This window comes from Scyliorhinus canicula, chromosome 2, assembly GCF_902713615.1.
Source record: "Scyliorhinus canicula chromosome 2, sScyCan1.1, whole genome shotgun sequence".
Lineage (NCBI taxonomy): Eukaryota > Metazoa > Chordata > Chondrichthyes > Carcharhiniformes > Scyliorhinidae > Scyliorhinus > Scyliorhinus canicula.
This window is the reverse complement of record NC_052147.1, coordinates 177,256,758-177,283,362: the sequence shown is the minus strand read 5'-3', so window position 1 is coordinate 177,283,362 and position 26,605 is coordinate 177,256,758.

Genomic DNA, 26,605 nt, shown 5'->3' with positions numbered 1-26,605 from the left:
CCCTTCCCAACTCCCTCAAAGCCCTCAAACGCTGTCTGGGCTTCTTTTCTTATTATGCCCAGTGGGTCCCTAACTACGCCGACAAAGCCCGCCCCCTCATCCAATCCACCACGTTCCCCCTGTCGATGGAGCCCCGCCAGGCCTTTAGCCGCATCAAAACTGACATTGCTAAGGCCACGATGCATGCTGCCGACGAGTCCCTCCCATTGCAGGTTGAGAGCGACGCGTCCGATGTAGCTCTGGCGGCCACCCTGAACCAAGCGGGCAGACTCGTGGCCTTCTTCTCCCGGACCCTCCACGCTTCCAAAATCCGCCATTCCTCGGTGGAAAGGAGGCACAGGCCATTGTCGAAGCTGTGCGACATTGGAGGCACTATCTGGCCGGCAGGAGGTTTACCCTCCTCACAGACCAACGGTCAGTAGCCTTCATGTTCGATAATGCACAGAGGGGCAAGATCAAGAACGACAAGATCTTGCGGTGGCGGATCGAGTTGTCCACGAACAACTACGATATCTTGTATCATCCTGGGAAGCTCAACGAGCCTTCTGATGCCCTGTCCCGCGGTACCTGCGCCAACGCGCAGATAGACCGCCTCGGCTCCCTCCACGCGGACCTCTGCCATCCAGGGGTAACCCGCTTCTTTCATTTCATTAAGACCCGCAACCTGCCCTACTCCATCGAGGAGGTCAGGACCGTGACCAGGGATTGCCACATTTGCGTTGAATGCAAACCGCACTTTCAACGCCCTGAGCAGGCGCATCTGGTAAAGGCTTCCCGACCCTTTGAACGTCTCAATATGGACTTCAAGTGTCCCCTCCCCTCCAACAACCGCAACATATACTTTTAAAATGTGATTGACGAGTACTCCCGCTTCCCGTTCGCCATCCCCTGTCCCGACATGACCACTTCAACTGTCATCAAAGCCCTCCACTCCATTTTCTCCCTGTTTGGTTACCCCGCGTACATCCACAGCGACCGGGGGTCCTCCTTTATGAGTCACGAACTGCGTCAATTCCTGCTCAGCAGGGGCATCGCCTCTAGCAAGACAACCAGTTATAACCCCCAGGGTAACGGTCAGGTCGAGAGGGAGAACGGTACGGTCTGGAAGACCGTCCTACTGGCCCTAGGGTCCAGGTGTCTCCCAGTCTCCCACTGGCAGGAGGTTCTCCCAGACGCCCTCCACTCTATTCAGTCTCTCCTTTGTACTGCCACGAATCAAACACCTCATGAACGTCTTCTTGTTTTCTCCAGGAAGTCTTCCTCTGGGACCCCACTCCCGACCTGGCTGGCCACCCCCGGGCCCATCCTGCTCCGGAAGCATGTGCGGGTGCACATGTACGACCCGTTGGTTGAAAGAGTCCAGTTACTCCACGCGAACCCGCAGTAAGCGAACGTAGAGTATCCCGACGGACGACAGGACACGGTCTCCCTTCGTGACCTGGCACCCGCCGGAGTGCGGCCACACCCCCCAACACCAACACCCTCCCCCCAGTTCCGACCGCCCCCGGCACCCCCAGCGCCCCCGCAACCCAGCGCACAGGAACCCCGTCCCCCGGCCCGGCTACCACCAGCTCCGACCAGGGGTATGGACACAGGACCGCGACCACAGCTCACGGAGTCATGGACGACCACCGCTCCAATGTCACCGGCGCCGCTGCGCAGGTCCGGCAGGACACCGAAGGCACCCATCCGGCTGATCAAGTCAATTTGATGGACATTATGGACTTTCATGTTCTGCATATGTTCCTTGCTGATGTTTTTTTATTATTATCACTATGGTTATTGTTGTTTTTTTTGTCTCTTGTACACTGTATATAGCATGGTTTTCTTGCACGTTCGTTGCGGGCCAGTGGGCAGCCATAGTTACCTCGGTACTAGCCGAGAAGGTCTCTAGTCATACTACCAGTTTTATGGGCCATACACCCCCCTCCCCCCGTCTCTCCCGCCACTCCTTCCCACCCCCCCCGCTTCTTTCTCCACAAGGGGTGAATGTGGTAGTATGGCTAGAGAGATCATATTACAGGAGAACCAGGCTGCCATTGGTACAGCAGCCTCACTGCCCATTGGCCCAGGCAAGTCATGTGCGTCTCTGCCAATTGGTTGTGGCTGGTTATGTGACTCCCCACCGATTGGCTGAGAGATTGATAGCTCCGCCTACAAGGCGGGGTATAAGAGCTCGTGTTGGCTGGCAGTTGGCCTTTCTCTGTACAACCACTGCCGGGCTCACATCTAGCGTATTAAAGCCTGTTGTTTGGAACTTCACTGTGACTCGAGTCCAATTGATGGTGCATCACCATGCTTTCAACTTTCTTTGTGCAGATAAATGAGCCTAATATCAGCTTAGGCATGTGCTGTAGACACTACAGAGGAGCCCTAACTAATATGGCAGGTGGTGTACTTTCAGATTAATGATTAATTGCTGCTTTTAGGCTCCGAAAAAGAAATGCCATCCAATTTCTCAGCAATGTATTTCAGTTTTACAGCCTACTCCCTTATGTAGAGAAAGGGGGGACCAGTTAGCTCAGTTGGCTGGATGGCTAGTTTGTGATGCAGAGCAATGCTAACAGCACAGGTTCAATTATCTGTGCCAGCTGAGGTTATTCATGAAGGCCCCACCTTCTCAACCTTCCACTTGCCTGAGGTGCAGTGACTCCCAAGTTAAATCACCACCAGTCAGCATCTCTCTCAGAGTGGGGAGCAGCTTATGGTCCTCTGGGACTGTGGCAGTTTTTATTTCATGTCGTGAATATTTCTAGTTTGTCTTACTCTTAACCCTGTTTGATCCTTTAAGAGATTTCTTCTTTGTATTTTAATATTGGAAAAATTCTTCATTGTTGCCTCTGCAGCAACGTTCACTTCGATTTGCATCCAATGTGAAGTAAAGCTTCTATGCTTCAGCAACGTACCTCGCCCCACATCTCTCCCTGCTGCAATTATTTCCCACAACAGCCTCTCCTGCTTTGCTTAATCAAGTTTTTTTTCCCTTAAATCAGCATTTCCCACAGTGACCTCTCTCACCCTGAGATGCCACATGAGAAATAGCTTTCAGATTCCCACACCACTGACTCACAACACCATTATACAACCAGTCTATTACATTCCTCCATCTATCATTTACAGTAAACACCGTTAATATATTTCTCATGAGGATCTTAAGCATGTCCTGATTTTCAAACATGCATTACAGTAAACCTATATAAAAATAGTTAATTTTATTTATTTTTAAAATATGTGGAACAATTTTAATTTATCACATACCATCAGATTAATTGCTCACAGTACGGCTTTTTTCAATATTAATTTCACAGTAATAAAACAATTTCCTTAAATTGTCAGATATCTAATCATACAAACGACAGAACAGATCATTTATATAGTTTCTATAACTTACAGTGCCAAAATTGATTTTTTTTTCCATTCATTCTTTGGGAGGAGCATTGTTGAAAAGGATAGCATTCATTGACAATCCCTAATTGCCTTTAAGAAAGCAGTGGTGAGCCACCTTCTTGAACTGCTGCATTCCATGATGTGTAGGTGCACCCACTGTGCTTTTTTAGGGAAGGAGTTCCAGGATTTTGTCCAGCGACAGTGAAGGAATGGCGATACATTTCCTGCTCCTTGTTTGTATGTTCATAAGGCTGGGCGGTGGATATTTAGTATAATCTAACCATTTTTAAGCTATTTCCACCTTATATTCACTGTCGTAAATTAACAAAGTCAAGCAGCCATTTTGTACTGTCATCTTGGGCTAAAGAAGCCATTTTGAGTTCTGCACAGCACAATTATTTAAAAGTATTAATCAAGACTTACTGCATAATTAGTAATCACCCATAAGCAGTTGATGGGCTAAGTAGTGAACCTAAACTAAACTATAATTGAAGAATTAGTAATTCATTAAGAATTTATATAATTGAGATAGGTTATATTCAAAATTCTGCAATCTTATTTTAAAAGTAGTAATTGCTGTAGCTATTATGAGGTTCTGTCCGTAGACTGAGTGGTCATATAAAACATAACATTGGAGGTCACATAGCAGAAGAGTAGAAGTTATCCGCAAGAGCACGGGCAGAATTCAAGTGTAGTATTTAGGTATTGAGCTGAGGAATAGAGTATCTTTGTTGGAAGTTCCTTGATGTCGGGGCTTTGAGGAACCCACAACATTCTACACAGTGTCAGAAGTTGGCAGTATGGCACAAGGCCTATGCCGCATCGACCCACTCGTCTTTGATGAAAAAATTGTGGATAGATAGGATATGTTACAGAAGGAGTGACATATTTACTGTGCTGCTGCCCTCTCTGGCAAGTCAATAAAGATATAAGATTATACCCTATTTCTGGTAAACACCACTGTTGACACACTACATGTATTATGGTACTGCCACTGTATTACAGGCACCATAGTAAATCTCAGCCTGCTGGCTCCTCCCAGTAGGCGGCGTATAAAAGTGTATACTCTCCTGCACTGCTCCCATTCTGGTTCCAGCTGCAGGAGGCACAACATCTTGTGCAATAAAGTCTCGATTGTTTCATCATTCTCGTCGCATGGTAATTGACAGTACATCAATTTATTGCACAAGATTTTGAAAGATGAACACCTTAATCAAATCTGATCACCTGAAGTTGAGCCCCCACGCAGCCGACGCCACGTCCACCTTCGAGCACTGGGTAGCCTGCTTTGAAGGCTACCTCAGAACAGCCACTGATAAACTCTGAACAGTGAAGAATTGATTTTTTTTCATTCATTATTGAAAAGGACAGCATGTATTGACAATCCCTGCAGAAACTCCAGGTCCTCTACTCACGGGTGAGCCCTCAAGTTTTTTCCCTCATCCGGGATGCGCCCACCTACACAAAAGCCATGAAGCTACTAAAGGGACAGTACATCAAGTCTGTGAATCAATTGTACGCTTGACCTTGCAGAGACTGTGCAGCTTGCAAATTCCCTAGAAGTGGCCTCCCCGTAATCTGAAGGCCTACACCTCCGACTGCGTGGCACCCTCGTGGGCATCGTGGGCCCCACCAGCTGCTGACTCGAGTACTCCGCAAGCCTGCGCCGCGCGGCAGCCGACCAACCCCGGAGGGCCCAAATATTATTATTGTGGCCAGAGCAAACATCCCAGGCAGCGCTGCCTGGCGCGGAGCACGACCTGCAATAGGTGTGGAAAGAAGGGCCATTTTGTTTCTATTTGCCAGCCCGGTCGGTCGCCGCTGTTTCCAGGCCCAGCATCACTACACCCCCCCCTCCCCCGTGTGATCCAGGGGCACCGCCATCTTCTCCACCACCTTCGCCGCCATCTTGGACCGCGCCTCAGGACCCCTGCTCGCCTGGCCGTTCGCAGCCTGCCGGTATCTCTGCCACCGCTGATCAGCCCGGGATCTCCCAACATCTTCCGCAGCTCGCCTCCATCACCCTCAATCAGTCTCGGCCCCGCAACCTCGCGACTGCTACGACGATGGTAAAGATCAATGGGCGCAAAATGACGTGCCTCTTTGAATCCGGTGAAGTGTGTGGTGAATGTGATTCACACTATATATAGTTGCCAATATCACTCCATGTATATATGTTCGTTATCTACCCATTGTAAGTGCAGTTGCGCTAACCGACCACCAGGGGGAGTCGCTCTGGGAGTACGCGAGAGTTTGTAATGGGCTCCTCCCTTGGCTCCGCCCAGGACTCCTCCCCCTGGGACCGATGTATAAAGATCAGTGCCTTAGAGCCAGCCTGCCAGTTCACCGAAGTTCAACGACGAATAGGCTGGCTCTATTGTAAGTGTATTAAAGCCTCTGTTCAGATCCAACTACACGTGTTCGCTGAATTGATGGTTCCATCAAAGTGTTGGCTAGTGTAGACTTGAGAGATGAACAGACACTTCCAACACTGATGAAGGTTCAACTCAATTTTATATACTACTTCTAACTAACTAACACACGATGACTGTGGGTCTAAATGATGCTAACTTAAACTAGAGACCTAAGCCTTGTCCAAACCAGTTGATTCTCTCAGCACATGTTGTAAGTCTGTGCTGGGCTGGATGAGTTCTTGTTATACTCAGAGGCAGTACCCAGAATGAGCGGGAACCATGGTGCCCTCTGCCTTTATAGTGTGTGTATTCCAACTGGTGATTGGCTGCGGTGTTTGTATATGTTAATTGGTCCCTGTGTTTGTCCATGCGTGTGTGCCTGCACCATGATATACTGGTGTATATTATGACATCCCCCTTTTATAAAAAAATGTTGATATACGCATGTGATAATAAATAGTGTGAGTGTGTGGAGAATGTACCTAGCTACGTGTGAGGTGCGAAGATATATGTACAAAGCTATATACAGGCAACAAGACTATTTACAGAGGAAGGTGCCTGGTGCGGATGACTACCATGAACTGGAACAACCAACAAATCCATTTACAAATCAGTGGATAGCGAATGCAACAATAAAGGATATAGGAAAAAAAAACATTTCAGAGAGTCCACATGTGTACAGAGTTCATAAGTTCAGTCTCTGAGGTGGGCGACGAACTCTGGTTGACTGTAAGGGTGGCACACCGCTCATCATCCTGGCTGACGCTGTGGCAGTGGACGGGTTCAGTGCCACGCTTGGGGAAATCCTGTTCGTAGTAACGATGCCAATTTGGAACGGCACCTGTGGGTCATTGCAGGCACAGTCGGAAGCAAGGTCTGGAGCAGGTTCATTGATGGCAGGCTGGAATGCCCTGATGTCTCTGTGGGGCTGGGTGGACCTCCTAAAAACAGCAGGCAGGGAGGATCTGCACATTGCAGCGTAGTGGCCTCGTTTGCCACACTGCAGGCAGCATCGGGACTTCACGGGACATTGCCACTTTAAGTGGGTGGAGCCGCAGTTGCCGCACGGCGGAGCGTCGGTACGTTCGTCGCACCACCGCGCATGCACGGAGCGATCCAGCATAGCGCGCACCTGCACGAAGCGGTCCGTGACGTCAGCACGCTCGCTGCGTGTAAGCGCGGGACTCTGCGAAAACGCGTGAAATGGCCGATTCAGATCCAGAACCTGAAAAGGTTTAATCATTTGGACCTGTTCTGCCTCGCAGGGGGCTGCCCGCGCCGTTTCAGCAGCCTGGATGCAGGAGTAGTGCGTGGAGGCATGTTCATGAAGTGCACAGGTCTCAATGGCCGTGGAGAGAGTGAGCTGCTTTACTTTTAGTAGCTGCTGGCACAGGGGCTCAGATTGAACACCAAAAACAATCTGGTCACGGAGCGTGGAGTCAGAGGTGGATCCGTAGTTGCAGGACTGCACAAGGACGCGGAGTTGGGTAATAAAGGACTGGAAAGGCTTGTCCTTACCCTGAATTCGCTGCTGAAACATGTATCTCTCGAAGCTCCCTCCCCTCCACCGACCGCAACGTAATTAATCAGTACTCCCGTTTCCCTTTTGCCATCCGATGCCCCGACATGACTTCTGCCACGGTCATCAAGGCCCTGCACAGCATCTTCACCCTGTTCAGCTTCCCCACCTACATCCATAGCGATCGGGGATCCTCCTTCATGAGTGATGAGCTGCGTCAGTTCCTGCTCAACAAGGGCATCGCCTCGAGCAGGATGACCAGCTACAACCCCCGGGGAAACGGACAGGTGGAGAGGGCGAACGGGATGGTCTGGAAGGCTGTCCAGCTGGCCCTTCAGTCTAGGAATCTCCCAGTCTCCCGCGGGAAGGAGGTCCTCCCTGACGCGCTCCACTCCATCCGGTCGCTCCTGTGCACCGCTACTAATGAGACCCGTCATGAACGTGTGTTTGCCTTCCCTAGGAAGTCCACCTCCGGGGTCTCGCTCCCAACATGGCTGACAGTTCCTGGACCCGTCCTCCTCCGGAAGCATGTGCGGAGCCATAAATCGAATCCCTTGGTTGAGAAAGTCCACCTTTTCCTTGCGAACCCACAGTACGCCTATGTGGCACACCCCGACGGGTGACAGGACATGGTCTCCCTCCGGGACCTGGCACCTGCTGTGTCCCCACCCACAACCCCTGACCTGATACCGCTTCCCACCCCCCCCCCCCCCCCTCCGGTTGCCTCGTTCACTCCTGCGCCACCCACTCTCCCACCAGCTACCTCACCGCCCCTAGCCCAGCAGTATCCGTCCCCTCACTGGATCCACTCAGGGGTAACGAAGAAGAGGACAACACGCTCCCGGAGTCTGAGGTGACCGCATTGGCATCCACATCACCACCAGGACTGAGGCGATCGCAGCGGAGGGTCAAAGCCCCCGACAGACTCAATCTGTAACTTTGTTCTTTCACCCCCACCGGATTTTTTTTAAAAAGGAGGTGAATGTGGGAATTTTCCTGGGTGAGTGCAGCTCCAACAACATTCAAAAAGCTTGACTCTATCCAGGGCAAAGCAGCCCGCTTGATTGCTTCTCCTACCACAAACATTCAATCCCTCCATCACTGACGAACAGTGGGAGCTGTATGTACCATCTACAAGATACACTGCAGTAACTCACCAAGGTTCCTTTGACAGCACCTTTCAAACCCATGACCACTACCATCTCGAAGGACAAGAGCAGCAGATACCTGGGAACCCCACCACCTGGAGGTTCCCCTCCAAGTCACTCACCATCCTGACTTTGAAATGCACGGTATAAATGCTATAAATGCCTCACGGTAGCATGGTGGTTAGCATCAATGCTTCACAGCTCCAGGGTCCCAGGTTCGATTCCCGGCTGGGTCACTGTCTGTGTGGAGTCTGCACGTCCTCCCTGTGTGTGCGTGGGTTTCCTCCGGGTGCTCCGGTTTCCTCCCACAGTCCAAAGATGTGCGGGTTAGGTGGATTGGCCATGCTAAATTGCCCGTAGTGTAAGGTTAATGGGGGGATTGTTGGTTTACAGGTATACAGGTTACGTGGGTTTAAGTAGGGTGATCATTGCTCGGCACAACATCGAGGGCCGAAGGGCCTGTTCTGTGCTGTACTGTTCTATGTTCTATGTTCTATTGCGATTCCTTTGCTGTCATTGGACAAAATCCTGGAATTCCCTCCCTAACAGCACAATGGGTGTACCTACACCTGCAGCAGTTCAAGAAAACAACTTACCAGCACCTTCTGAAGGGCAACTAGGGATAGGCAATAAATGCTGGCATAACCAGCGACGCCCACATCACGTAAATTAATTTTAGAAAATACCACACCTGGAATACTGTGAACAGTTTTGGCCCCATTATCTAAGAAAATATGTACTGACGTGGAAGGCCATCCAGAAAAGGTTCACTAGGTTGGTCCCAGGTTTGGAGTGATTTTCTTATGAGGAGAGGTTGGCTGGGTTGCATCTGTTCTTATTGGAGTTTGGGGTTTATGGCGGAGGAAGAGCAACCCTCCACTGCACACAGGGAAATTTCAAGTTCCGTATTGTTGACCAGAATATAAAGCCATTACTAGGGCTTCGGGAGAGCATTGCATTGGGGCTCATTCAACTTGTTCCAAAAGTATATGTTCAACAACTTTAAGCCCCAGAGATGACAGCATGAAGCAACCTATTGAACTGCTACATCATTGGTAAGCTACCAGTAATATACCGCATGATAATAATAACATAATAATCGCTTATTGTCACAAATAGGCTTCAATTAAGTTACTGCGAAAAGCCCCTAGTCTCCACATTCTGACGCCTGTTCGGGGAGGCTGGTACGGGAATTGAACCCGCACTGCTAGCATTATTCTGCATTGCAAGCCAGCTATTTAGCGCACTGTGCTAAACCAGCCCCTCTAGATGAGAATATATGAATCGGTATCACCAAAACTCTGTGCGCCGAGAAGAGTACCAGTCGCCATGAATCAGAAGGTCGTTACTGAGCTGCATCGAATGATGCACTAGATGTGATAACTCCTATAAATGAGGCTGCCGAATGGGTTTCAGCAATGGTAGCAACAGTAAAGAAAGATGGCATGGTCAGGATCTGTATTGATCCAATGCACTTGAACACAGAGTTGCTGAAATCCCATCACCCTATGAAGACAATGGAACAGGTGATAGCAAACATGCCAAATGCTAAAGTTACAACATTCTTGATGCCAACTGCAGGTTCTGGCAGATCCTGTGAGATGAGGAATCCTTGAAACACACCTCATTCATGTCTCCAATAGACATGACGTTTTCTTCATATTCCCTATGGGATCTCCATGGGCAGTGAGGTCTTCCAGTGATGCATGGAGCAACTCTTTGCCGACCAAACTTGTGAGATCATTATTGATGAAATCTTTGTTTTACTGTGCAACAACATAATGCATGTCTCTGTCTTGTTCTTGACAGAATCAGGATGATCAAATTAAAACTTAACCCTGTGAAATGCAGAGTCAGGACCAACCAGGTTCCGTGTATGGGCCATTTACTCACAGCCGATGGTGTAGAGCCAGATCCAGGCAAGAAAATAGCTGTACAGCAGATGGTCATTCCTGTGGACAAGCACACTTTACAGCGCTTTCTTGGTCTGACAAGTTATCTTTCTGAGTTCATCCCGCATTATAGTGAGGTCACTGGACCGCTTTGTCATCCCTTCCACCAGGACACCAAATGGTTCCAGCAAGAGTACCACACGGTGGTCTTAAACAGCCTCAAGCAATTACTCGCAACCCCACCAGTGCTACAATACTTTGACGTTCAAGCACCTTTACTTATATCAGCAGATGCTTCCCAGCGTTGACTTAGTGCAGTCTGAATCCAAAATGGCAGATCAATCATCTTTGCTTCAAAGGCCCTTACTGACACTGAGACTCGTTCTGCACAAATTGGAAAGGAAATTCTTGCTGTAGTCTTTGCTTGTTATAAATTTCATCACTTCATGTGTGGTCGTCCCACAACAGTTGAAATGGTTCATCAGCACTCATAACTATCTTAAAGAGGCCTCTTCACATCGTGTCTGCACAACTGCAAAGCATGATGGTAAAGTTACAATGTTGCAACCTCGGCATTGTCTGTAAACATGGTAAGAAGCTGTACTTGACTGATGGCCTCCCCAGAGCCTTCTTACCCACCATATACCAGGCACATCATGAGGAAGACATAGATATTATGGCAATAGAGATAGTGTCCTTTCTTCGAATTCAGGAATTCAAACAGACCTTATCGGCAGACATCACATGTAGGAAATTGTGCAATGTCATCATGAGGCGCTGGCTAGAAGCCTCAATGGAGCTTCTCCATGAACTCTGCATATTCTTCACCATCAGAGATGAGCTGATTGTATAGGATGGCCATCATCCTTACTGCCCTCCAAAGGTACTACACACAACTACCCCAAGGGCTCCCCAGGTTGGATGCAACCAGATACAGGGCCAAGGAATCACTGTACTAGCCCTCCATGTATGCAGGCATGGAAAGGGAAATCTCCAGGTGCACACAGTGCAAAGAACTGAAGCGACACCAAGCAAATAAATCGTTGCATTTACACGAGATCCTAGACCACCCCCATAACAGCTGATATCTTGGAGTGAAATGTTAAACAACTTTTAAGGGGCGATTTTCTGGACCAGTTATGCCCCAGTGCCAAATACTGTTCTGGCCGGCAACTCTTGCTAGAGTGCTGGGAGATCTTAGAACCCTGACGGCGAAGAACCATGGTGATTGCCATGGATTTAAATACATTTAAATATTCTAATTCAGCTCAACGCCAAATCTTCTGGAAACGTCACATGTTCCCACCCGCCGTTGTGTCATGAAGATGGCCGGAATCACTGTTGGTCTCCAGAAATGGATACATGTTGTGATGACCATGCTGCGGGCTCAGAGGCTCTTGTAACCGCTGGGTGGTCAGTACCCTGGCAGTGCCCCCTGTCACCCTGGCAGTTGGCACTGTTAAGGGGAGGCACCTGAAGGGGCTGTGCCAGGGACAGGGCCTGGAGGGAGATCCAGTAGGAGGGCCTTGATGCCTGATGTAAGGTGCGGAGGGGGGGGGGGTTGACGCTGGCAATAAATGATGGGAGATGTCCCGATGTCCATGGGGTGGTGGAGGAGGGTCTTCAAATTCAATTTGAGATCGGGGCACCCTTTAAAAATGATACCCCAATCTCTGTGGAGCCAGGCTTGCCATCGTCTTTAGGCCCGCCCCTCACAATAACAGCACAAACACACCCCCTTGTACAAAATGGTAAAGTGTGGAAAGATCCCGATGGAAAACCTGTCTCTTTCCCTGGGAAGGAACACTGAATTTTCAAGTCATTGTGATTCACCTTTCCTATCAGTTGTGGACCCTCGCCCACCTGTTTCCTGGCGGTGTGGGGTGGTTGCAATGGGAAATCTCATTGACAAGCCACGGAAGATAGAATCCTCCCACCAGCAAATGTTGCGCGACCCTAGAAACAGGTGGTTGAGGAACCAGAGAACCCAGCCACTGGCTATCTTACTGAACCTGACACTTTACCATTTTGGGGGAAAATTCCACACTTAGTCTTAGTTGATTCAGATTCCACGCAGCTTGAACTCGACTACCTGCCAAACGTGATGAGTAAAACAGTACAGACACTTCACCACACACAGCATCCCACAGCATCCCATAGAGACTCATTACAGAAAATGCTTGGAAACTTGTCTCTGCTGAATTTCATAACTTTGCACGCACACGGGACATTGAGCATATCACAAACAACCCCCTTGTTCCACATTCAAACAGTTTAGCAGAACAGGTGGTTCACTCAGCCGAGCATTTTCAAGAGAAGTGCGCTTGGGATCTCACACATTACTGTGCTGCTGCACACCTCAGCCTGCAAAATCTACCATAACATATCCTTGTCAGCAAAACCAACTTTTTTCCAGGCACATCAGGACCATGATTACCGTGCCAAAGCTGTGCTGCAGCCCAAACGTGAAACCAGTGTAAAAGATGCCCTTCTGCAACACAGATTGAGAAGCAAAATGCACTGTAATTGAGATGCCCATAGACTTGACCCTCTAATATCAGGTCAAATGGTCAGGATTAGGACCGCACTTGGTGGTGATACATAGTAATGCCCCACAAATGAACAGTTACATAATAATAATAATAATTGCTGATTGTCACAAGTAGGCTTCAATGACGTTACTGTGAAAAGCCCCTGGTCGCCACATTCCAGTGCCTGTTCGGGGAGGCCGGCACGGGAATTGAACCCACGCTGCTAGCCTTGTTCTGCATTACAAGCCAACTGTTCCGTATGCAATATCTGTTATCTTCTACAACTAGTAGAACCAGCACTAATAGATAACACAGCACTTCAGCCCTTCAGCCATTCGGCCTGTGCACCAGACCCTGCACCAACGGATATGCAGACTCCTACAGAGGCCAATGCGCGGATCCTTCACCTGACAAACACAGATGAAACATCCCATATTGCTAAGAACGAGGACACTGGCCACAGAAGGACAACATCACCAACCGTTGTAATCACACTCTCAGGGCACCTGAGCAGGCCAAACACAAGATTCCAGGACTTTATTACCACTTTGCCTCAAACTGACTTTTGAAGTTCAGTTTTTTTTCCAATAGAAAAAATGAGGAGGGAGAAAGAGGCGTGATGGGCCATGCACCAGTTCCTACAGTCTAATCCATGCCTCAATGTGTAAATAGTTGTGCATTGTCAATTTGTTTAATTGCATGTCATACAAAGGTCTAAGTATTGATTCCTATGGTGTACACTGTTGCATCTCATGTCACCTGGTGTCCCAACTAAACGGGGAAGATGAAGACCAGGTGGTTACATGAGAACATGATGATGCAGCTACATACGGGGTCACATGGTGGGAGCATGGGAGTTATCTCCGGGAGAACGGGCAGAGCACATTTGATGTACATTGCTGTTGAGTTTAGGAATAAACTTGTTGGAATCCCTTTGATGTTGGTGATTTAAGGAACCCACAACATTCAGCATTGTCTGCGGGAAAGAACAAGCAAGCTGATACTGTGTGCTAGTTTGAAACTGCCTTATCCTTGCTAACGTTGAGATGCAAGCTGGCTAATAAAGAGAAACTTATAAAAAAACATATGAAAGAGACAGTGGGAACAGTTCCCTGTCCCCCAATAGGACAATATATGCAGGTGCCTAAAGTCCAATGAAAATAATTCAACAATGAAATTGACAATTGCTAAATGACAACATGTTCAGTTTAAGATGAGGTAATGGCAATTTGGGGGTTAAAAGTGTCGAGAGAAATTTTTGCGAATCATGTACTGTAAGCTCCGGAGGCAGAATTCTAAAATTGCTGTCAGTGAAGAAACTTGAAGGAATTACACCTCTCAGGCCTGATTAACCACACGAAGCTGTAAAAGGCTGTCTGAAAGTTGTAAAATATACCTTTTCTTTCAATAAACATCTTTTGGAAAATTTGCCCTCCAGAGTAAATGCAGAGTTCTGCATTTGTCATCTTGTCTGAACAAGGTGAATCTATTAATTTGCAAGCTGAGGTGGTGAAATCAGTTCAGTTACAGAGAAGAGGATCAGATAACATAAATCTTGCCCAAAAACTTCCATGCCCTGGGGCTGAGATGATTGGCCTCCCCACAACTATCTTCCTTGTGCTAGGGATGACTCCAACCCAGATTTCCACTGACTTCAATCTTGCCAGCCAGGGTTCCTTGATACCAGGATCTCTCCATCCCAATTATATACCACTGTGCCACTTTACCTCTGTTGGATCTGTCCCGCCAGCAGAGAGGCTGCAAAATATTCTGAGCAGTAATTTTCTGTAGTGGGACCAACGACATAAAAAAAAGAGGGATGAGGTCCTGCAGGCATATTTTTGGGAGCTTATTTTAGGAAGAAATTACTAAGCAGGACGTCGAAGGTAATAACCTCCGGCTTACTCTCAGTGCCACTCACTATGGGTGCAGTACAGAAATTGGAGATTAGTGAAGATGAATATGTGGCTAGACAGAAGATAAAGAAGGGAGGGCTATGGATTCCTGGGGCATTGAGACTGGTTATGGGAAACATAGAACATAGAACACACAGTGCAGAAGGAGGCCATTCAGTCCATCGAGTCTGCACCGACCCACTTAAGCCCTCACTTCCACCCTGTCCCCTAACCCAATAACCCCTCCTAACCTTTTTGTTTCGATACTAAGGGCAATTTAGCATGGCAAATGCACCTAACCTGCACGTTTTTGGACTGTGGGAGGAAACCAAAGCACCCGGAGGAAACCCACACAGACACGGGGTGAACATGCAGACTCGGCACAGACAGTGACCCAGCAGGGCATCGAACCTAGGACCCAGGCACTGTGAAGCCATGGTGCTAACCACTATGCTACCGTGCTGTCCCCAAATGGATGGATGGATGGATTTGTTTATTGTCATGTGTACCGAGGTACAGTGAAAAGTATTTTTCTGCGAGCAGCTCAACAGATCATTAAATACATGAAAAGAAAAGGTAAGAAAAGAAAAGACATAATAGGGCAACTACATAACACCGGCATTGGATGAAGCATACAGGGGTGTAGTGTGAATGAGGTCAGTGATGCGACCATCAATTGACTCGAGACAGGAGTAGAAGTAAACTGTGGCTTTAATCAACTTAGAACAGTGCCTGCCTGCGACTGATCCAATACTGAGAACCGCGTACAGATCGACTGCTCTTTGTACCTCCCTCCAAGGGGAGGAGCCATGGGCGGAGCCCATAGAGGCCCCAACATGTTCCCCTGTGGATAATGCCATACAATGGCCCACAGGAAGAGTCCACAAGGGCAACAGCATAGCACAGATACAAATACAAGGGCAACAGCACAGATACAAATACAATGGTGGATTATTGGCATAATACATTCAGCACATTCAGTCCATAAGAGGGTCAGTTAGGAGTCTGGTAACAGTGGGGAAGAAGCTGTATTTGAATCTGTTCGTGCGTGTTCTCAGACTTTTGTATCTCTGCCAGATGGAAGGAGTTGGAAGAGTGAGTAAGCCGAGTGGGAGGGATCTTTGATTATGCTGCCCACTTTCCCCAGGCAACGGGAGGTGTAGATGAAGTCCATGGATGGGAGGCAGGTTTGTGTGATGGACTGGGCTGTGTTCATGACTCTCTGAAGTTTCTTACGGTCTTGGGCTGAGCAGTTGCCATACCAGGCTGTGATGCAGCCAGATAGGATGCTTTCTATGGTGCATCTGTAAAAGTTGGTAAGAGTTGAGATCTGTGCAAACTGGATGTGTTGCACCTCAACAGGGTAAGCACCAGTGTTGTAATAAGAAAGTTTGATCGTGGGTTTTAGGGTATACACCAGCTGGGCAGGGGGTGGGACCCTGAATATTGATTCAGATAAGAAAGAAAGCAGAGGGCAGCAGAGCAGAGCTTCTGATTGGCTGTTCCGGGGAGATTTGCATACGTGCAGTGCGGTCAGCGTAAGTTGAAGGTGCACCTGCATCAGTGACCCGAGGAGTTCGACGGAAGGTCAGCATCCAGCAGAGGGCAGCAGAGCAGAGCTTCTGATTGGCTGTTCCGGGGAGATTTGCATACGTGCAGTGCGGTCAGCGTAAGTTGAAGGTGGTTTGTGAAGGGGCTGTTCTCGAGTGACAGCTTTACCCAAAACACTACTTACGTAGTGTCTCCCACCCATCCTTCTCCTCTAACCAAAAAAAAAGCTCTGTCTGTTGGATTGCTAAACTAACAAGTTTTTTATTTTTATTTTTCAGTAGTTGGGAAGTTAGTTCAGTGGGAATGGAGGCTAGGGCAGTTGAATGTTCCTCCTGCAGAATGTGGGAGGAAAGGGTCACCTCTAGTGTCCCTTCTGACTACATCTGCGGGAAGTGCACCCAACTCCAGCTCCTCGAGAGCCGCATTAGGGACCTGGAGCTGGAGCTGGATGAACTTCGGATCATTCGGGAGGCGGAGGAGGTTATTGAGAGGAGTTATAGGGAGGTAGTCACACCTCAGGTAAAAGAAGAAAGTAGATGGGTTACCGTCAGGGGAGGGAGAGGGAACCGGCAGGCAGTGCAGGGATCCCCTGTGGTCGTTCCCCTCTATAACAAGTATACCGTTTTGGACACTGTTGCGGGGGACGACTTACCAGGGGTAAGCAATAGGGCGCAGGTCTCTGGCACAGAGTCTGTCCCTGTTGCTCAGAAGGGAAGGGAGAAGAGGAACAGAGCACTTGTCATTGGGGACTCCATAGTTATAGGAACAGACAGGAGGTTCTGTGGGAACGAAAGAGACTCACGGTTGGTGTGTTGCCTCCCAGGTGCCAGGGTTCGTGATGTCTCTGATCGTGGTTTTGGGATCCTTAAGAGGGAGGGGGAGCAGCCCCAAGTCGTGGTCCACATAGGTACCAACGACATAGGTAGGAAGAGAGATGGGGATTTGAGACAGAAATTCAGGGAGCTAGGGTGGAAGCTGAGAGCTAGAACAAACAGAGTTGTTATCTCTGGGTTGTTACCCGTGCCACGTGCTAGCGAAGTGAGAAATAAGGAGAGAGAGGAGTTGAACACGTGACTACAGGGTTGGTGCAGGAGGGAGGGTTTTGGTTTCCTGGATAATTGGGGCTCATTCTGGGGTAGGTGGAACCTCTACAAACAGGATGGTCTTCACCTGAACCAGAGGGGTACCAATATCCTGGGGGGGAGATTTGCTAGTGCTCTTCGGGGGGGTTTAAACTAATTCAGCAGGGGGATGGGAACCTAAATTGTTGTCCCAGTGTACAGGATGTTGAGAGTAGTGAGGTCAGGGATAGGGTTAAAAGTTCGAAAGAGGGCACCGGCAAGCAGGACGCTGGTTTGAAGTGTGTCTACTTCAACGCCAGGAGCATCCGGAATAAGGTGGGTGAGCTTGCAGCATGGGTTGGTACCTGGGATCTCGATGTTGTGGCGATTTCGGAGACATGGGTAGAGCAGGGACAGGAATGGTTGTTGCAGGTTCCAGGATTTAGATGTTTCTGTAAGAACAGAGAAGATGGTAAAAGAGGGGGGGGTGTTGCATTGTTAATCAAGGAAAGTATTACGGCGGTAGAAAGGACGCTTGAGGACTCGTCTACTGAGGCAGTATGGGCCGAGGTTAGGAACAGTAGAGGAGAGGTCACCCTGTTGGGAGTTGTCTATAGACCTCCGAATAGTTCCAGAGATGTAGAGGAAAGGATTGCAAAGATGATTCTTGACAGGAGCGAGAGTAACAGGGTAGTTGTTATGGGGGACTTTAACTTTCCAAATATTGACTGGAAATACTATAGTTCGAGTACTATAGATGGGTCAGTTTTTGTGCAGTGTGTGCAGGAGGGTTTTCTGACACAGTATGTAGACAGGCCAACAAGGGGCGAGGCCACATTGGATTTGGTACTGGGTAATGAACCCGGCCAGGTGTTAGATTTAGATGTAGGTGAGCACTTTGGTGATAGTGATCACAACTCGGTTATGTTTACTTTAACAATGGGCAGGGATAGGTATATACCGCAAGGCAAGAATTATAGCTGGGGGAAAGGCAATTATGATGCTATTCGGCAAGATTTAGGATGTATAGGATGGGGAAGGAAACTGCAGGGGATGGCTACAATCGAAATGTGGAGCTTTTTCAAGGAACAGCTACTGCGTGTCCTTGATAAGTATGTACCTGTCAGGCAGGGAGGAAGTTGTCGAGCAAGGGAACCGTGGTTTACTAAGGAAGTTGAAGCACTTGTCAAGAGGATGAAGAAGGCTTATGTTAGGATGAGACATGAAGGCTCAGTTAGGGCACTTGAGAGTTACAAGTTAGCCAGGAAGGACCTAAAGGGAGAGTTAAGAAGGGCGAGGAGAGGACACGAAAAGTCGTTGGCGGATAGGATCAAGGAAAACCCTAAGGCTTTCTATAGGTATATCAGGAACAAAAGAATGACTAGAGTAAGATTAGGGCCAATCAAGGATAGTAGTGGAAAGTTGTGTGTGGAATCAGAGGAGATAGGGGAAGCATTAAATGGATATTTTTCGTCAGTGTTTACACTGGAGAAAGACAATGTTGTCGAGGAGAACACTCAGGTTCAGTCGACCAGGCTAGATGGAATTGAGGTTCAAAAGGAGGAGGTGTTAGCAATTTTAGAAAATAGATAAGTCCCCTGGGCCAGATGGGATTTATCCTAGGATTCTCTGGGAAGCCAGGGAGGAGATTGCAGAGCCTTTGTCCTTGATCTTTATGTCGTCTTTGTCGACAGGAATAGTGCCGGAAGACTGGAGGAAAGCAAATGTTGTCCCCTTGTTCAAGAAGGGGAGTAGAGACAACCCTGGTAATTATAGACCTGTGAGCCTTACTTCGGTTGTGGGTAAAATGTTGGAAAAGGTTATAAGAGGTAGGGTTTATAATTATCTTGAAAAGAACAAGTTGATTAGCGATACTCAACACGGTTTTGTGAAGGGTAGGTCATGTCTCACAAACCTTATTGAGTTTTTTGAGAAGGTGACCAAACAGGTGGATCAGGGTAAAGCTGTTGATGTGGTGTATATGGATTTCAGTAAGGCGTTTGATAAGGTTCCCCACGGTAGGCTATTGCAGAAAATAAGGAAGTATGGAATTGAAGGTGATTTAGCGGTTTGGATCAGTAATTGGCTAGCTGAAAGAAGACAGAGGGTGGTGGTTGATGGCAAATGTTCATCCTGGAGTTCAGTTACTAGTGGTGTACCGCAAGGATCTGTTTTGGGGCCACTGCTGTTTGTCATTTTTATAAATGACCTGGAAGAGGGTGTAGAAGGATGGGTTAGTAAATTTGCAGATGACACGAAGGTCGGTGGAGTTGTGGATAGTGCTGAAGGATGTTATAGGATACAGAGGGACATAGATAAGCTGCAGAGCTGGGCTGAGAGGTGGCAGATGGAGTTTAATGCGGAAAAGTGTGAGGTGGTTCACTTTGGAAGGAGTAACAGGAATGCAGAGTACTGGACTAATGGCAAGATTCTTGGTAGTGTAGATGAACAGAGAGATCTCGGCATCCAGGTACATAAATCCCTGAAAGTTGCCACCCAGGTTAATAGGGCTGTTAAGAAGGCATATGGTGTGCTAGCCTTTATAAGCAGGGGGATTGTGTTTCGGAACCATAAGGTCATGCTGCAGCTGTACATAACTCTGGTGCGGCCACACCTGGAGTACTGCGTGCAGTTCTGATCACCACATTATAGGAAGGATGTGGAAGCTTTGGAAAGGGTTCAGAGGAGATTTACTAGGATGTTGCCTGGTATGGAGGGAAGGTCTTACGAAGAAAGGCTCAGGGAATTGAGGTTGTTTTCGTTAGAGAGGAGAAGGCTGAGAGGTGACTTAATAGAGACATATAAGATAGTCAGAGGGTTAGATAGGGTGGACAGTGAGAGTCTTTTTCCTCGGATGGTGATGACCAACACGAGGGGACATAGCTTTAAATTGAGGGGTGATAGATATAGGACAGATGTCAGAGGCAGTTTCTTTACTCAGAGAGTAGTAGGGGTGTGGAACGCCCTGCCTGCAATAGTAGTAGACTCGCCAACTTTAAGGGCATTTAAGTGGTCACTGGATAGACACATGGATGAAAATGGAATAGTGTAGGTCAGATAGGCTTCAGATGGTTTCACAGGTCGGCGCAACATCGAGGGCCGAAGGGCCCGTACTGTGCTGTAGTGGTCTATGTTCTATGTTCTATGAAAGCTGGAAATTCTGTAGCAAGTAACTCACCTCCTGGCTCCCAAAAGCCTGTCCACCATCTACACTGCACAATTCAGGAGTGTGATGGAATACCCTCCACTTACCTGGATGAATGCTGCTCCAGAAATACTCAAGAAGCTTGACACCTTCTCACACAAAGCAGTCCACTTGTTTGGCACCCCATCCACAAACATTCACTCCCTCCACCAACGACGAACAATGGCAGCAGTGTGTACTGTTGCAACTGCCTAAAGGGCCAGAACTTGGATAACATCCGATTCCCCACCTACAAATATTTTGGGCTGGATTCTCCCAAAATGGGGCTATGTCCCCACGCCAGCGTAAAAACAAAGATTCCTGAAGAAAATTTGATCCGATTCTCTTACCTGCAGAGGGCTAGCAGGGACCCAGAGTGATTCACATAGCTTTAGCTGTCAATACTGGCCCTTGCACTTCCAGTTTTGAGTCCACACATTGAGACGGCGGCAGCCTGCAGCGGCCGCGCCGAGCGCCATGACGGACTCGGACCGCGAAGGCAGCTGCAAGATATAGGCCACAGCGATCGGCCGCACGCCCTTGCATCCGACCGGCCCGATCCATCCTCCCCCTGCCCTCCACCAGGGCAGCCGCGGACTGAGTCCACAGCTGCCATGTGAGAGTCCCGACCGGCAATGGCATATTAGTTCCATGCCGTCGGGAATTCGACCGGTCGGGAGAGGAGGATCGCTGGGCGAGCCTCTGTCAATGGGCCCCTAGCCGAGCGGCGTACTGTGCGATCATGCCGATTCTCGGTTCCCAGGGAATCGCCGGACCGGCGGCGGGCCCGGTTTCACAGCGATTGGTGATTCTCCGCCCCCTCGCCAAAAGCAATTTCAGTGCGGGGCTGTGGGGAATCCAGCCCTTTAAGTTTATTGAGAACTTAAGAATACAAAAAAATCAGCAAAGTGCTAAAAACAGTCACAAAAATCAATAATAGGCTGAAAGCATTTACAAGACACCAAAGAAACAACAAAATCAGCATCTCTCAACATCCAAACGAGCAGTACAGACCACCAGTGCCCAGAGAAGCAGATACACTGACATGGGGCATGGTGGTAGAAAGAGAGAGAGAGAGCTCCCTGTACAAGAAAAAAGACAAAATACAAGCAACTACAAGAAAACCAAGAAACAATTAGGTACAAGGAAAAGGCACCAGCACTCAAGCCAGCGTACAGTTGAGGAGAGAGGGAGAGAGAACACCTCTCCCCCTAACTAACACCAGGATGGACCCCTCAACCCCCAAGTGCACAGAAGCAGGAGGGCCGCAACTGGTGAGCAGCCAGCCGCTAGGCACAAAATAAAACAACAAAAATACAAAATGACCATGCAATCCCCGAACAATAAAACAAAACCAACATCAGTACAAACAGTACACATAGTCAATTGGGCCACCGCCCTGCTACCCTCACAGTTCCGGCATCCAGTCTCCAGGCACCATCCAGTCCAAAACTACAAAAGCCAGTCCGTTCTCCTCCACTTTCAGCCTGACAGCAGGCCAACCAAAATCAACCCCGTGCTCCACTCACAGCCAGTAAGCAGAATGGCAGCCAGTCACAAGTACGAGTCCCAGGCATGGCAACTGCAGGCAGGGGACTTTCCCCCCCCTGCAAGGAACTGGCAGCAGCAACAGTATCCTCTTCCCCTTCATCCAACCGCTCGTAGCGCCATTCACCCTTGTTGTAGCCCAGGCTTCAAAGTCCGGAAAAGGCAACCAGCAAGCAGAATAACACACCAAGCAGGATTATAGCCAGAAGCAGCTGGAGTTCAGAGAAACACAGCCCGCATGTGCCTCAGAGTGTAACCTATCTTGGTGACTAGGGGGCGAAGATTCCTCCCAATTGGACGAGCTCCCCACAGGATATAAACCCTAAACTGGAAGCAGTTCGAGGAAGGAGACCCTGTGGGGAGTGGAGAGGAGTGATTGTTGTGAGGAATAAAGAGAGTTGTACCCTGTCAGCCTGGCCTCTTGGGGAGTCTTTGCCTCTATCTCCAACATGTATCACTCACAGGATGCATGTCAGCAACTCACAAAGACTCCTTAGCTCCTTCCAAACCCATGATCGCTACCATCTAGAAGGACAAGAGCAGCAGACACATGGGAACACCATCGCCTGGAGGATCCTCTCCAAGCCGCTCACTAACTCTTTTGGAAATGTAACATTGTCCCTTTGCTGTCACTGGGTCAAAATCCTGGAACTTCCTCCCTAACAGCATCGTGGGTGTACCTACATCATATGGACAGCAGTGGTTTAAGAAGGCAGCTCACCACCACCTTCTCAATGACAATCAAGGATGGGCAATAGATATTGGCGGAGTCATTGACACCCTCATCCCATGAATAGTTTTTTAAAGAATGAACAAGTATAATATAAAAGCTGTTGGTAGATGAGACGTTAAACAGGTTTATTGCTTGAATATGTGATGTTCAATTGATCTAAGAATGGTTCCCTCGATTCCCAGGAAAATACATATCTAAAAATATTGAAAGAGTAAAAATACACCCACAGACTTCATGGAATTTTGGCTGGAGCATCAGGATGCCACTGCCAATCTTCCTTTCTAAAAATTACATTTGGGAATAGCAATGTCAGATCGAGCTGCATGTGTACACTATTTGAATGATGCAAGTTGGACAGCTAAAGAACAACAACCAGGAAATAACAGTAGGAAAAGAGAGCACACTTTCCGATGAAAGTGCAATTAAAATATGTCGGTCCGTTGGAAGCACAATTACAATTAATTAAATTCATTTTGGGAACCTGTTTTTTGTCAATGTCGTGCTGTTTGAATTGAGATGTGACAACAGTAGAATAGAATCAAAAACTGATTTTCTCTACTCCACTCCCCTCCCGGTCCTCTTCCTCGGCCTGCTCCCAGGTCAGGGTTGAGATCCCGTAGGAGGTCCTCCGATTGGGGGGAAGCTCCGCCCCCTAATCACCTGGCGAGATCGTATTCCAAAATGTAAGAGGGAATCTGATACAATGTTGTTTCTGACCCCTAAGGGGGTCGTAACAATTCATCATTTGTTCATAGAATTTACAGTGCAGAAGGAGGCCATTCGGCCCATCGAGTCTGCACCAGCTCCTGGAAAGAGCACCCTACCCAAGGTCAACACCTCCACCCTATCCCCATAACCCTGTGTTGGGGTACCCAACACTAAGGGCAATTTTGGACACTAAGGGCAATTTATCATGTCCAATCCACCCTAACTTGCACATCTTTGGACTGTGGGAGGAAACCAGAGCACCCGGAGGAAACCCACGCACACACGGGGAGGATGTGCAGACTCCGCACAGACAGTGACCCAAGCCGGAATCGAACCTGGGACCCTGGAGCTGTAAAGCGATTGTGCTATCCACAATGCTACCGTGCTGCCCATGAATTTGAAATTCATTTCAGTTCAGTTCGTAGTGAACTCAGTATCTCAAACCAACACTCAAATGAGAGTAATACAGCAGTAATAAAGTTAAATCAGAAGACCAACATTCACTATAAAAACTTGGGGAGGATCCAAATCTGAAAAGAACCTATTATTTACCGCTAAATCCATGTTTGCTCTGCAATTGGATTATGATTGAAATGCCTTTTAAACTGGAGAACCATCTCCTCATATTTTTCAAGGCATATATATAGAATGTATGTGAAGTCCACATTAGCAATCTGCTCACCACTTCCACCAATCTTAAATTAAAGCTCATTTAAGTTCCAGTAAATGACATGTAGATTTAATTTGAGTCTCTCATTCAGTAATATTCAATCACAAGAAAAGCATAAACAATTTAAAAGAAAATTGCAAACTGAAAGTATGAGCATTCTCTTCAATATGTGTAAGGTCTGATGAGAATATGTTCAAAGGTTGTTGGGGGTATTGCAATGATGTGTATATGCATATTTTTATAGAGACATATTATAATAAGGAAACAACACAGACTGGAATTTATTGAATTGGTATTTTGTTCTGTACTTCCCAGCTCACTGTACATCTTGTTTAAATTTCTCTCTGGTTAAGCATTTAACTGTTCTGAAGCCATTACCCATTTTTGTTCTTTGTCTTTTCCCTGTATGGATTACATTCAGTCTATGAAGCTTCTGACTCTCTTCATGTGGGAAAATGGTGATCTTTGTTCAGTTTGTCTCTGTGTGCTACACAACTAATATCAGGAGATCAGTGGAATAGAAAGTTTGAACCTTAGGGGTGGCATTGTGGCACAGTGGTTAGCACTGCTGCCTCACAGCGCCAGGGAGCCAGGTTCAATTTGGACCTCGGGTGACTGTCTGTCTAGAGTTTGCATGTTCACCTCGTGTCTGCCTCCCGGTTTCCTCCCACAGTCCAAAGATGTGCAGGTTATGTGGATTGGCCGTGCTTAATTTCCCCTTAATGTCCAATGGTTAGGTGGATTTATGGGGTCATAGGTGGGGGATTGGACTTAGGTGGGGTTCTCTTTTGGTGCAGACTCAATGGGCTGAATGGCCTCCTTCTGCACTGTAGGGATTCTATGATTCTTTGAGTATCCCTCCAGTCTGTGAAAAAGCAAGTGATAATTCCTCAGCTATGTTTAGTAGATTAATAGTATGAGGGTGGTAATCCACAACAAGCAAAACTGGTGCAAACATTGGGGGCGTAATTCTTCGTCTAGCGATCATGGAATCGCGAATTGCGATTGGGCGGAGAAACGGGCATCAGCGGAATATAGAGGTCAGTGCTGGGTGCCCACATGTTCCACGCCCCACGCCAGCATGGGCATGTAAATCATACATAACACTCATTAACATATCACTAACGGGCCCGACCCAGAGGTCTCTGACCTCCTGTGATGCTCCACCTCCATCAAGCAGAAGTGACACCGGTGTATTTAAAAACAGGGACCGGGCGCCGTTGCTTCTGATGGAGAGAGAGGAGGTAAGAAAAGTTTCCTAACGTGCACAGCGGGTTGACAGTTGTGCTGCTGGCTGTGGGGCATCTGTCAGGGCTGGTGGGAGTAGCAGGGGGGTGACCAGGAGATGGCACATGGGTTTGGAGTGTTCCCCCGTGACCTGGGTGTCTAGTCATGGACCGCCATTGCCGCGGCCTGAAAGGCAGCCATTTGGCTGCACACACCGCTGACTGCCCACTGTCACCCATAAATCTGCAGAGTGCCACCGGCCATATGGGTTCCCCTCCACAGACCACCCCCCCCCCCCGCGCCCCCCCCCTCCCCCCTCCCCCCCCTCCCCCCTCCCCCCCCTCCCCCCTCCCCCCCCCCCACAACCCCCCCCCCCACCCCACCCCCCCTCCCCCCCCCCCCCACCCCGCCCCCGGAACCCTCAGATGCCGACTGACCCATCAATGGGGTGGGCATGGTCAAGCACAACTAGAGGCCCACCAGCACTTGTATGTACCGTAGCCCTTTGCACCCACCATGGCACACTGCCCCTCTCAGGGCAGATGGCCCACCCCACAGGACCACCGACCATCACCAAGCCTCGTCTGGCAATCTCACCCTGCTCCCACCCACTCTGTCCCTGGACAGTTAGGCATAACCCATGCATCACACATAGGACCCACCGCACACTTCAGCTACGGTTACGGTCCCAACAGGTACACAACCCCCTCGCCCAGCCTCATTGGTGGGTGCTGTCTTCTTGGATGCCGCCAGGCTTGGCACCAGTTGGTGGTACATGGTGCCTTCCCCCCCAACTCCAAAACCAGGTGCCACTCTGCTGGTGGGGAATCACACGGTCCACCCAAGGAATTCACCTATGGTACATCACACAGGAGGTTGCAGGACAGGGTTGCAGACCGTATCGCTGGCATGGATGGATACTGCCACCAGTACCCCTACCGGCAGGGACAGGTGGTGGGCTTCGAGGCCTCCCTGTACGAGGCACCGATGGGATCTGGGGTGCAGTGCAGAAGGCAGAGTGACCAGGGGAGTGGTCAGGGGTGGGATTGGGAGGGGAGGGGGGTGGGGGACATAGGGAAGCAAGTCCTACAGTGCAAGGGTGGGCATAGAAGTACTCACCATGCGAACATGTCCTTT